This window comes from Apium graveolens, chromosome 5, assembly GCF_009905375.1.
Source record: "Apium graveolens cultivar Ventura chromosome 5, ASM990537v1, whole genome shotgun sequence".
In the NCBI taxonomy this organism is placed as follows: Eukaryota; Viridiplantae; Streptophyta; class Magnoliopsida; order Apiales; family Apiaceae; genus Apium; species Apium graveolens.
Genome location: NC_133651.1, coordinates 68,559,395 through 68,573,723, shown reverse-complemented (window position 1 = coordinate 68,573,723; position 14,329 = coordinate 68,559,395). Strand labels below are relative to the sequence as shown.

The 14,329-nt window shown below is 34.7% G+C and overlaps 1 non-coding gene across 1 annotated transcript; it reads right to left on the bottom strand.

Annotated features, from left to right (window-relative positions):
• Nucleotides 1–13,882: 13,882 nt before the first annotated feature.
• On the bottom strand, nt 13,883–13,989 carry LOC141663206 (small nucleolar RNA R71). The gene has a single exon (XR_012551287.1). It is a non-coding gene; the product is annotated as a small nucleolar RNA R71 (small nucleolar RNA).
• Nucleotides 13,990–14,329: the final 340 nt, after the last annotated feature.

Below are 14,329 nucleotides of genomic sequence, written 5' to 3'. Positions count from 1 at the left end.
AATTTCGTAATTATCCGTCTAAGCTTCAAAGGTGGATTTAATCACACGAGTTGGCCAATTACTTGCACTTCATTTATTTAGATCTTGGCCAATGCATAGTTTGTGTATATAGTACCATTACGAAAAGTATCGTATAATCCCCACTAACATCTTTAGTGTTCCGTGGGATTATAAATCGATAAATAGTAAGCTTCGTAATCATCCACCTAAACTTCAAAAACACAAATCCAAATCCAATTACTTGCACTTCTTTTATCTCGATCTTGGCTTATATAGAACCTATAAATTGTACACGAAGTTAAAAGTATACTTTGGCTCTATAATTGTCAAAATATAAGTATACTAAAATCCTTAAGCCTACGAGCTTAAAAATGATATGTTACAATTCTGAGATTGTAACTAAAGTATTCTTCAATTTATAAATACATAATCAAGAGAAGAAAAATACTAAGGAAGTCATAAGCTATATTGCTTATATATAAAAAAGACTTCTTATATTACTCCAAGAAACATATATTCTATAAAGACGGAGTAATCGAAAGTATACTTGACATACTATTCTATATCTCAAGTCAAGTATACATAGTTGATATTTAATATTCTTAAGTGAATATTATATTATCTTGTGGGCTAGTACTGTAACATACTAGTTCAACCCATCTTTTTCTCTATACTTGTTGTTTTGTGGATTGTCTTATTAGTTTTGTAGTGAGGTGAAGTGACGTGAGGTGATTCTCGTTCTAAGACCCAAGTCCTATACGTACTAACGGGGAGTTAGTAGTATCAGCACCGTGAAGAAGAGGAAATGCCCAAGACCAGATCACTAAAATCCAAGACCGATAAAAGCTAAGGAAGCCAAGTCCACACAAGGGTTCTACATCAATTTTGAAGAAATAGTGGGGAGTTATTGTCTAAGATAAGTTGTGTAGGTATTATATTTATTTTGAGGTGGTGACCCTTGTGTTATGCACCAAGACAAATATTTGTAAGGGTGTAAATGCTTCTCCGCCTACTAAAAAAGTGAGTTTATTATAAAGGAAAATGTAAGGTCCCGTAAGAGGGCTATTTTAAGCTAGATGGGGAGTTGAATAGCTTAATTACCAATTTAAAAATTGTTGTGGCATTTTAAAAATATTTTATCCCTTTCTAAAACTTTACCGAGTGGTTATGCAGTTTATATGTGCGGAAAATAAAGTGTAAGGAAAGAAAATACCACACGGTGATTTTATCCTGGTTTGCGATGACGCAACCTCTAATAGATTCGATCACCCCTACTCCAGTCCCCGAGCTCCTCTCTCGGACTCGGGATTTTCCCTTTTAATAAACTCGCTCCTTTAGTAGCCGGAGAAGCCTTTACACCCTTTACAAGTATTTGTCTTGGTGCGTAACACAAGGGTCACCACCTCAAAATAAATGTATTACCTACACAACTTATCTTAGACAATAACTCCACGCTATTTCTTCAAAGTTGTTTTAGAGCCTTTGTGTGGACTTGGCTTCCTTAGCTTTTGCCGGTCTTGGATCTTAGTGATCCAGTCTTGGGTCTTTCCTCTTCTTCACTGTGCGAAGATTACTAACTTCCCGTTATTACGTCTAGGACTTGGGTCTTAGAATGAGAATCACCTCACGTCACTTCACCTCACTACAAAACTATAAGACAATCCACGAAACAAACCAAGTATAGAAAAGATGGTTTGAAATAGTATGTTACTGTACTAGCCCACAAGTAGTATAATATTCAAATAAGAATATTAAAACTAATTAACAATACTTGACTTAAGAATAATACAAGATGGTCAAGTATATTTATAATTACTCCTTTATAGATTTAATAAAGATGTGGAGTAATATGAGAAGTCCCTTTTTATGTTAAGCACTTATGGCTTATGACTTCTTTAGTATTCTTCTTCTTTCGATTAAGTATTTATAGATCGAAGAGTACTTTAATTACAACCTCGGAGTTGTAATTTACCTTTAAGTATATCAACTTAAGGTTTTACGGTATACTAGTATATTAACGATTATAAGGTCAAAGTATACTCTTTTAACTTCAAGCACGTTTGTAAGATTTTATGAGTCTTAGCCTAGATCTAATTAAATAAGTGCAAGTAATTGACATAAGATTGTGCTTTCGAAGTTTGGACGAATAATTACGAGTATTTTATAGATATCGTAGTATAACCCCACGGAACACTGAAAAATGTTAGAAGTGGCTTATACGATATGACTCGTAATTGTTTATATACACGATATATGTTAGCCAAGATCCAATTAAATAGCGTGAAAGTAATTGGCTAACTCATGGATTTGATTTGTCCTTAATTTTAATGGATGATTACGAAATGTTTATAGATCGAGTTATAATCCCCCGGAACACTAAAGATGTTAGAAGGGATTAAAACTATGCTTCGTAATAATTTATGTGAACAAAATGTGTTAGCCAAGATCCAATTAAATAAAGTGCAAGTAATTGGCTAACTCGTGAACTAAATCCATTTTGATATTTGACAAATTACGAAGTATTTATAGATCGATTTATAATCCCCCGGAACACTAGAGATGTTAGAAGGGATTAAAACTTTACTTCGTAATATTTTATGTGCACGAATAATGTTAGCCAAGATCCAATAATAAAAATAATTGGCTAACTCGTGAACTTGGGTCAAATATAATCTCCCCTTTGGAGATAAAGTACTTTTGTTTATAGATCTTCTTTTTGAGATGATTTATGTGAAGATCAAGTACTTATTCGAATTCCTAGTTCGAATCTTAGTTCTCTTGAGAACTTTGTTTATAAGAGATCTTGTATTAGAGCTTAAGATGAAGTAGAGAAATTAAGTACAAAACTCAAATAAAAAGAACTCAAATAAGAAGCTAAAAGTTACCACTTTTGAAGAACGATCGGAAAAGTTTGCCGGAAAAATTCGCCGGAGGTTCGGCCGGATTTTGGCACTTTGGTCGAACTTGGGCAGCCCTTAGGGAGGCCGGAAAGTGGTAGTGGATGAGCTCACTTGGTGGGATAAAGTTTGGTTGGGTGAAACTAAGCTTGGGTTTCAAAAACCTTGTATATATGTAAGTATATAGAAGAGAGAGAAGGTTTTTGAGAAGAAGTGTGTGTATAGAATTTGAAGGAGATGAAGAGAAGCACTTCTTGAAAAAATTCCAGCAACTTTGTGGCTCTTTATCTTGAAGTAAATGGGTTGGGGTGGGGGTTTATTTATAGGAAAAGTTGGGTGGATTGAATGGTTGAGATTTGAGAAGGAATGAATGGTGGATGAAGTGTATCACATGGATTGATGACATGGCAAGTAGGTTGTGTTTCTTTGCAAGTGGGAAGGAAACACAAGCTAGTATTCATTCAAATCTCAGCTGATATATATATATATATATTAAATATATATTTTTCTTTTCTTTTAATCATTGTTTAATCACTTTAATTAAGGATTAAACACCATTAATTATGACCATATTAAAAACTCCTAAATAAATACCATAAAAAATATGATAAATATTTAAATAATGTAAAATGATGTCCTAAAAGTTTTGGTCAACTTTAGTCAATGGTAACTAGGTCAAACGTGGTCAACTGTGGGACCAACTGCCTCGATTTTTGTGCCGGGACAAAAATTCTCTGAATGCTATGAAATTTTTACCATACTTAAAAAATACCATTTAAATGATCCATACCAAATTTAAGTCATTCTAGCATGTGGAAGTATTTTATCTAAAAATGAAACTGTTCTGTCAGTCTTTCTTCCGAATAAAAATATCGTTGGTCTTGAAATAAAGGAGATGGATCTTTTGACCAAAGTTTTGACTTGTATAAATACTTAAAATATATTTCCTAATATATAAAGTATATTTGGATGATAGGAAATGTGTTTGAGTATTTTTGAATAATTTTCTCCGAGAAATGCTGATTTTACGAAACGGGAGAAAATTACTGTAAGTATTCATGAATGAGTTGCAGAACTGGATATTAATATTCCAACCTTGAATATTATTAATTTTTGAATAAAAACTCTTTTAATATATGTAGAGATATATTTTGGAGTGAAGAGTTAAATATTTTTGATATAGCACGAGACCTCTAAATAATATTTCTGCAATATTCCTTATTCGAGCTTGTTGCTATATTCCTGTTGCAACACAGATCTAAGAAATATCATATCTTGATGTTTCTTCTTTGATCATATTGCCTTAGAGATATATTCCATAAAGATATAATTTTGATATTTTGCAAAAATGGAATATCTCTTTTATCTGTTTAAAAGACATGATTTTGCTAGTTTGACTTTTTGACTCTGATTCGGATCAATTAAATTCATGTCCTAATGGAGAGGATCTACATGTTCTTAATTTTATGTTTAATCGTACAAATACCAAAATAAATAATATATCGAAGATATCCTTTCAATCTTCCCCTTTTTGGTATTTGCCAAACAAACATAAAATTAATAGTGTGTGCTTCCCCTTGGTGTATGCATGCTTTTTTGAAAAATATTTTGCACATAAAGCTTTTATGTACTTAGAGATTAAATCTCTTTCTTGAGATCCTGCAAAATACTTTGTTAGATGTATCATACAATAATAGAAGCACAGATAGATCCTTGTATATCAAAAATATAGCAATTTTCTAAATTTTGAAAAAGAGGGGTCCAATTCTCTTATCCTTGTTCAAATTTATCATAATATGATCATAATTTCTCTTCCCCTTTTGTTTGGTATATGCCAAAATGAGTGTATATATATTTATGAGGAAAAGTTTTATCTAAAAGTATTGACTAGGTAAGCATGACAATTGGATCATAGATCTAGTCTAGTACATGTATTTTGATCAAGTAGGAGTTTTATGCATGATATTGTTGATCTATTTTTGCATGTATTGAAAGAAAACAGTTAATGTAATACTGTTGAGATATAGTCAGTTTAGCAGATCAAAAATAGAAGAACTGTTTTAAGCATGTATGGTTTGATTTAAAAGATAGGATGTAATGTTTAATAGCCAATAATAATTATATCTATCAGTAGTTGATCACTTTTCAATTTGATTACCAAAGATTGTAGTCAAAACAATTTTTATAAGAATAATTGCATGATTGTGTGATTTAGCCGTCTGTTTGAACTATACTCAAATCAAAGAACAGTCTTTTTAGTTTTAGTAAGTTCATTTCAGTTTGACTGATTACATGTAACTTTAGACCAATTGTATTAAGCCAATTTTATTATTTTTCAGTCTGTAACATAACATGATTTATGCAACCACGACCTTAGTGATTTACAGTCTAGCATACATAATTTTCAATCATAATTTACAAAGACTGTCACTAATACAATCAATGTTCAGGTTACAAAGTCTGAGATCTAATACATACTATTTGGTCAAATCGACTTTGCTGGATATTGTCATGTTACAAATTCTAACACTAATACAATCTATGGCTATTCTAGGCCTGAGTAACAGACTACACAGTTTGGAGATCTAATACATTCTAAGGAAAATTTACATTTCTAAAACAACCAAAACAGTACATATAAATCCACATTATTGATACTCAATAATTTTATAAAGTCAATTTCCACAGTTGGATTGGTTTGAGACTGAGATACCATACATTAACCTAGTGTGTGTATGTGAAGTAAAAGGAGCAAAAGTTGAGAATTTTTATACCTGTTTTACCTTGTTGACTTTGACAGGTTTCTTGGGAAGTCAAGTTGTGTCCCTTGTATGCTTCTGAAAGGTTCTTGCTGGCTTCAAAGGACTTAACCTTGTCATTCTTTGCTTTTGGAGTTCACTCAGGGGCATTTTTCCAGCATGTTAATTAAATATAGTACAAGGACCACCCTTTGGTAATCTGTCAGTTTTAATACAACAAATTTATATATCAATTTAAATTTATCATGAAAGTTCTGTAAAATGGTTAAAAATTGATTTCTGATTTTGTAAGTATTTCAGTTAAGAAGAAATCAGAAGCTACTTAGTACCACAGAACACTAGATATGGCAGAGTACACTAAGACTGAATCAGACAAAACATAATTGACTCTTATACTAGCAGTTTTATCATAATAGAGAAACAAGCCATGATATATTACCAAAAGTGTTCTAAATAATCAGTGTGGTTCACTGATTATTTAGAACAAAATCCTGAACCTGTTTTAAGTCATACAAACCAAAGAAGTGCATACACTTCTGAAATTCAAGATCAACAGAGTTTGAATATTTATAGCAACAGATAATACAGAATCCTTACAATGTGCAAATACATCAGAAAACAACAAAAGTGGTACATAACAACAAGTACCAATACAACATCACAGATCAGACTTCATCAACCAGCAGAATCAAGCAAACTTAACCAATCACATTTCCAACAGCATCACAGATATGAACCAAATCAGGTAAATTATCAATCAGTTGACCTTTAGCACCCACATTAACCTCTTCTAACTCATAAATCATAGCAGTGTTATCATGCATAGGGACTTGAAAGGAAGAGACAATGTCATGATCATTCATGCAAGGAGTTCCTAGAGTAGATGCAACCAAATGCTCTAAATATGCAATCCTATGTTTGCAAGAGGCAGTGAGACTCTCTTATTGTCCTACTTTTTCTTTAATCTCATTATTTTCTTCCTTAACCCTCTTAAGTTCAAGTTTTAGTTCATGAAACATGATTTTGACAGACTCAAACTTAGACATAAACACATCTTCCTCTCTAATGAATTGAGGAATAACTGTGGGAGTTGCCTCTTGAGGCTCAAAGTGCATCAGGGGCACTTATGGCCTAATGTGTTCATTAGTTATTTGAGAATAAGCAAGATTAGAAAATGCTTCAAGCATGTTAATGTTGCAAAGTGCAAAGAAGGATGAGATTAGCATACCATAAGGCATATAATCTACAAGATATGCATTGATCATGTTTAGAAGAATAACATAAAATATAATGAAGTGAATTTTGTTTGTGCATAAAAGATACATGATTTTCATATTAAAGAAATCAAAGTACTTACTTTGATTTGGTTTTGGCATAACATTTGCCCTAATGATTAGAGCAAGATGCTGAAATGTGCCAGTGAAGTGTTTGAAATGAATACCACAATTAACATCACATAGACCATCAGGAATGTCAGATTTAAAAAAAGTGCCAAGCATTAGTTCAAATTCAGATTTGTTTATTATCACAAGGTAACTCACACAAATGCAAAGGTAAATGCAGTGCCCTATTAATGCTTTTGTTATTAACACAAATGACCTTTTTGTTGACTGATGTAGTGAAATGCATTATGCCATCTACCCCTTTTATGATGTTCATGTTATAGTAGAACTCTCCCATGAGGTGTGTGCAGTAGTGCTTACCTAAGTTATACATGAGACCATCCCACCTAGCCCTTCTAATTATAAACTTTACTTCACCCTTTGTTAGGTCACACAATACTGTAGAAGGGGGTTGAATACGAAGGGTTTTTAGCACATAAACGCAACGAAAACGTAAATTTAAATCTTAAAAAAAAAACTGAAACCCTCCGCAGGATCCATGTGAAAAATAATATTTAATTCGTAGTTCAGTATGTTTACCTTAAGAAGCTTTACGTTAATGGAAAGATGAAGGTCTTTAATAGCGATCCAAGAACGATGAACAAAAATCCCTAGTAGCTGCTCCTCAAGTGTGAAGCACTCCACCGGTATCCACCAAGAGTACAATGTGATGGAGGAGGAAGAGGTTGAGAGAATTAGTTGCCTCCCACTTGTTCTACTTTAGAATTAGGGTTAACTATTTGGGTTAAGGCAAATAGGGTTTATAATAGTATATTTATAAGCAAAATTTTCAGCTGAAAATTTTCCATAAAATATTATTATTATTAACCCTTTAATTGATTATTCTTATTAACCAATTAACTAATAATTAAAACACCTTTTAATCATTAATACCTTTTCTAAACACTTTAGAAAAATAATTCTCGCACTTGATTTAATTTCCAAAATTAAATTCTTAATTAATAATATTAAGAACTTTTCTTAATTAATTTATAATTAATTAAATCTCATTTAATCAATTATTAAATTTGCTAATTAATTATTTATTTTACAAATAAATAATTATCAGCCATTATTAATTAATTCCTCCACCATTAAATCATTCTCTTTTATGGTGTGACCCTGTAGGTTCAATATTAAGCCGGTAGTAGAAATAAATAATAATAAAACTATTTTATCATTATTTATATAAATTCTCTAATTCATTAAATATGATTAATTAATAAATTAATCATATTTATTCTACATCGTGAGGGATACTTCTCAGCATATCGCGACTATCCGGATAATACGAATTCACTGCTTAGAATACCAAGAACCTATTCAGTGAGTAGTTACCGTACAATCAATTCCTTCTACCCTGCAATGTCACGATTAAATACAAGGCATGGAACTTGTGTCAAGCCTATCTTATTTAATCATATGTTTTCCCATTCACTATGCTTAGTTCTAATTAATGTAAATTAGAAACTCCTTTCTAATTTCATTCACTCTGGCCAGAGATTCCTGAACTAGCATAAGTGGATGAGCATTGAACATTCTCTTCCTTCACTGGATGGGGTAGATCCTTTATTGATCATACACTATCTTCTTGTACAAATTCCTACACCCAGTAGAGCCCTTATTATTATCCCTAGAGACTAAGAACTAAACCAAAGTATAGTTCAGTGTACACAAGATGACTATGATGACCTCAAGTCTAAGGACACTTGTACAACTATCACTATGTGAACATCTGCTACACGTGAGTGAACTCCATCAGTTGTTCAGCTGTGCGAGTCATGTTCAGTGAACTTATTCTATAATAAGCACCTACATACTAGCTATAGTATCACCACACAAATATCTATGAGAACAGACATCCTTCATAATGAAGCAAGTATAGTATGTACCGATCTTTGCGGATTACTAATTACCAGTTAGTAATCCTACGACCAGGAAATATTTAAGTTCAGAGTTATCATCTTTTAGGTCTCATTATTATGATCACATTATAATCCATAAAAAACTTTACTCTAAACTATGATATATCTTATTTAAACACTTAAATAGATAAAGCCCGTAATAAAACCAAAACAAGTCTTTTATTAGTATCAATGAAATCAAAGCAGATTACATAAAAGTTATTCCTAAATCATCATACATGATTGGACTTAGGACACATCTCTTTCAATCTCCCACTTATACTAAAGCCAATCACTCTGGTATCTAATACCCATCTTGTCTTTATGACGATCAAAGTGACTTTTAGAAAGTGTCTTTGTTAAAGGGTCTGCTATGTTGTTATGTCTGTCAACTCTCTTGACGTTGACATCTCCTCTTTCAACAATCTCCCTAATCTGATGAAAGCGTCGCAAAACATTTCCTATAAGAAGTATGTCATCCACATACAATACAAGAAATGTTACCGCGCTCCCACTAACCTTCTTGTAGACACATGATTCATCTATGTTTTTGATAAAACCAAATTCTTTGATTGTCTCATCAAAACGGATGTTCCATCTATGAGAAGCTTGCCTTAAACCATATATGGTTCGCAGCAGCTTACACACTAGGTGTTCATTTCCCTTGGAAAGAAAACCCTCTAGCTGTGTCATATACACTTCCTCTTCAAGTTCCCCATTGAGGAAGGCCGTTTTCATGTCCATTTGCCAGATCTCATAGTCGTAGTAAACAGCAATCGCAAGCAAAATCCGAATTGATTTTAACAGGGCTACAGGTGAAAAAGTTTCATCAAAGTCAATCCCTTGCCTTTGTTTGAATCCTTTTGCCATGAGCCTGGCCTTATAGGTCTCCACATGGCCATCTGCTCCAATCTTTCTTTTGTATACCCACTTGCACCCAATAGGCTTAACACCTTCTAGCACCTCAACCAGAGTCCATACTTGGTTGGTATACATAGATTCCATTTCATATTTCATGGCACTATGCCATTTCTCTGAGTCAACACTACTCATAGCCTCATTATAGGTCACAGGATCGTCATCATCAATGATGGACAACTCATTATCATTCTCAATGACAAGGCCATAATACCTCTCAGGTTGGCGAGACACACTCCCTGACCTACGAATGGGCTGTTCCACGGAAGGTTGTTCAGTCTGAACAGGTGTTTCCACTTGATCCGTAGTAGTTTGTGCTTCTTGAACTTCATCAAGTTCAATTTTGCTCCCACTGTTTCCTTCAAGGATAAACTACTTTTCCAAGAAGGTAGCATGTCTAGAGACAAACACCCGATGATCAGTGTAAAAGTAATACCCTAAAGTCTCTTTAGGATATCCCACAAAATTACATTTTACAGATCGAGATTCCAGCTTATCTGGGTCAACTTTCTTGACATAAGCTGGACATCCCCAAATCTTAACGTGTTTAAGACTCGGTTTCCTTTCTTTTCATATCTCATATGGAATTTGAGGAACAGATTTGGAAGGCACCAAATATGCTGAGGTTTCCAATGCATAAACCCACAGAAATACTGGAAGATTCGCATAGCTTATCATGGACCGAACCATGTCTAACAAAGTTCGATTTCTCCTTTCAGATACCCCATTCAACTGTGGAGTATATGGAGGAGTCCATTGGGAGACTATACCATTTTCTTTGAGATAAGCTAGAAACTCTCCATTCAAGTATTCACCACCTCGATCTGATCGAAGAGTTATAATACTATGTTTTGTTTGTTTCTCCACTTCATACTTATATTCTTTGAACTTTTCAAAGGCTTCAGACTTGTGTTTCATAAAATACACATATCTGAATCTAGATCGATTATCTATGAAAGCAATGAAGTATGAAAATCCACCCATGGCTTGCGTAGATATTGGTCCATATACATCTGTGTGTACCAATCCTAGCAAATCTGTAGCCCTCTCTCCATGTCCACTAAATGGAGATTTGGTCATTTTACCCAATAGACAAGACTCGCATGTAGGATATGATTCAAAGTCAAAGGGGTCAAGTAACCCTTCCTTATGCAATGTCCGCAGTCTATTTTCACTAATATGACCAAGTCCGCAGTGCCACAAGAAAGTGAGATTTTCATCATCCCTTTTTCTTTTATTAGTATGTTCAATTTGTAGTAAATTATGCTCTACGTCACATACATACAGACCATTGTTTAAAATACCACTTCCATAAAGAACGTTATCTCTAAGAATTGAACATTTATTATTCTGAATAACAAACGAAAATCCATCCAAGTCTAACATGGAATAGAAATAATATTCCTCACAATCGAGGGAACAAAATAACAATTATTTAGAACAATAGTCTTGCCCGTAGACATATGTAAATGAAATGATCCTACAGCTTCAGCAGCAACTCTTGTTCCATTTCCCATCCGTAGAATCACCTCCTCTTCTTCAAGAGTCCTACTTCTCCTTAGTCCCTGCAATGAATTGCAAATATGAGAACCACAGGCGGTATCTAATACCCAAGTAGAAATTTGACTTAGTGACATATTAACTTCGATCATGAACATACCTGAATCAGAAGCGGTAGTCTCACTACCCTTCTTCTTCTTCAATTCTGCAAGGTAAACCTTGCAGTTCCTCTTCCAGTGCCCCACCTTGTTATAATGAAAGCAAACAGCTTTGCTCTTGGGGTCTTCAGCTTTTGGTGGAACCGGCTTTTTCTCACCTACTTTCTTCTTCTTCGAAGGGTTCTTCTTCCTTTTCTTAGGATTGGAACCTTCACCAATTAGAAGAACAAAACTCTTCTTAGGGGAAAATTCGATTCCGCAGTCTTTAACATGTTGTGAAGTTCAGGCAGGCTGATATCCAGCTTATTCATGTGAAAGTTCACAACAAACTGCGAGAACGAACTCGGAAGTGATTGCAAGACTGATAAGTGGATTTTATATCCACTTGGAATGCTTTATTACAAGCTTAAATTGGTGTTTTGGACTCAAGTTGTTGGTATTTTGATGTGTTTTTGTATTATTGCATTTCAGGTATCAGTTATATGAAGAAATGAGCTTTTAAAGGAAATATGATGAAAAGTGATCAGATTTGGAAGCCAAGGCCATTGTCAAGTTGTAGAGAATCTCGTTAGCTTCGCGTGGGCAGTTGAATCGCCTAATTATGACGAGTAGAACTCAAGTTATGGCCAAAACAAGATTCATCAGAAATTTTTCCCAGTCAGTAGCTGAGCTGAGCAGCCGCCCAGGAGCTGAGCGCCCGCTCAGGAGAGCTGAGCGGCCGCTCAGGGCGCGGCTGGTCGCTGATTTCGCTGAAAAAGCCTTTTTTGAGTGGAATTTGACGATTTTAAGGGTCCAGGTCCACTAGGGGCGTATATATACTTAAAAAAAAGGGTTTTCATCATCCGGGAAGACTGGGATACCAAGGAGAAGACCTAGAAGCACAGAACAACTCTGAAAAAGAAGATCTTGTTTTCAACTTGTGATTCTTTGAATTAGTTGTAACTTTGGATGCTCGTTTTCGTTCTTGTTGAACCTTGATCTCGTTTATTCGTACTTTAATCATTATTCAGTTTATTAAGACCTTGTTTTATACCATGCTTTCATTGGAACCCATGGTGACGATGAGTTCGATTATGAACTAATCGTTATCATGGGATTCTAGCAGATTTACTTATGGATTTCAATAGTTAATTGTTTCAATATCTTGGTGTGTGGTGATTGATTGATATCCTAGTATTGGTTGGGCTTATTCGTCTTATGTGTGTAGCTAACATATAAGATAGCGTGTTAATCTCTATTAAAGCGACAGTGAATATAGAGGTTTAAAACTTGCCATGCTAGCATAGGTTCATGTATGTGTATGCATGATTCGTAGGTAACTCTAACCGTTTTACTTGCCCTGTGTAATCAAGATAGATAACTTGTGCTTAAACCGTTATGTTGTCAAATTCTATAGACATATAGGGTCTCAATATAATTGGTGCCTATTCAGCTTCTATCTCTTTTGTGGATGTCTGGTAGAATGGTACTCGTGCAACCAAAGTTGGCGTTTATCAGTTTCGTATTATCTGATTAGTGTCATCACCATCACATGCTAAGGTTAAGAACGAAAAGGCTATTGAATGAAGTAGTAATGAAGTTAGAATCCCATGTTTGTCATATATAGTAATTCAACCTTAATTCTCTTAGTTAATGTTATTTAGTATAATCTCTTAGTTTAATCAAAACCCAAATTGTTATTTGTCTTAGCATTGAGCGATAACCATGTATTGTTGTATATGTGCATAAATTGAACTTAACCTAAACCAGTCTTTGTGGGAACGAATCTGATTTATATCTTATACTACTTGCGAACGCGTATACTTGCGTGTATTTTAGCGCGTGTTTTCGCCCTAACAAGTTTTTGGCGCCGCTGCCGGGGACTCGGTGTTAATTTTTAGTTTATGTGCTTATCATCAGTAGGCGTTATAGTTCACTGACTCGGATTCTTTTACTTTCATGGTTTATTTGTTTGTGTTTCAGGTACTCATTACAATGGGAGATCCAGCAGCACGAACGAAAGTCTTGATGGATTTTTCTCAACCCAAGATCAATGAAATTCAATTTAGCATTGCTCGGCCAGCTATCACAACTAATACCTTTGAGATCAAGCCTAGCATAATTCAATGGGTGCAGAATTCAATCCAGTTTGGGGGTTCTCCAACTGAAGATCCTAATATGCATATTAGGGACTTTATTGAGATTTGCGACACCTTCAGGTTCAATGGTGTTTCCGAAGATGCTGTGAAGCTGAGACTGTTCTCATTCTCTCTGAGGGACAAGGCTAAGAGCTGGTTACACTCTCTACCAGCTAGTTCGATTACTACTTGGGAAGATCTTGCTCACAAGTTTCTTACTAAATTCTTCCCTATGGCGAAGACAGCTGCACTCAGGAATGCTATTACTCAATTTGCGCAGCAAACGGGAGAATCGCTAAGTGAAGCTTGGGAGCGCTACAAGGAGATGCTTAGGAAGTGTCCTCATCACGAAATTCCTGATTGGATGATCATCACTTGTTTTTACAATGGGTTGGGAGCACAGTCCAGACCCATGCTCGATGCAGCATCAGGTGGAGCATTATGGGCAAAGAGCTATGAGGAAGCTTATGATCTAATTGAACTGATGGCTGCTAATGAATATCTGTATCCAACCCAGAGATATCCACAGGGCAAGGTAGCAGGAGTTCTTGAAGTGGATACAGCTACGGCTATCACTGCTCAACTAAAGGCGTTGTCTATGAAGATCGATTCTCTGGCTAACTATGGTGTTAAACAGATAAATAGTGTTTGTGAGCTGTGTGCCGGTACGCATGTGACGGAGCAATGCGCTATA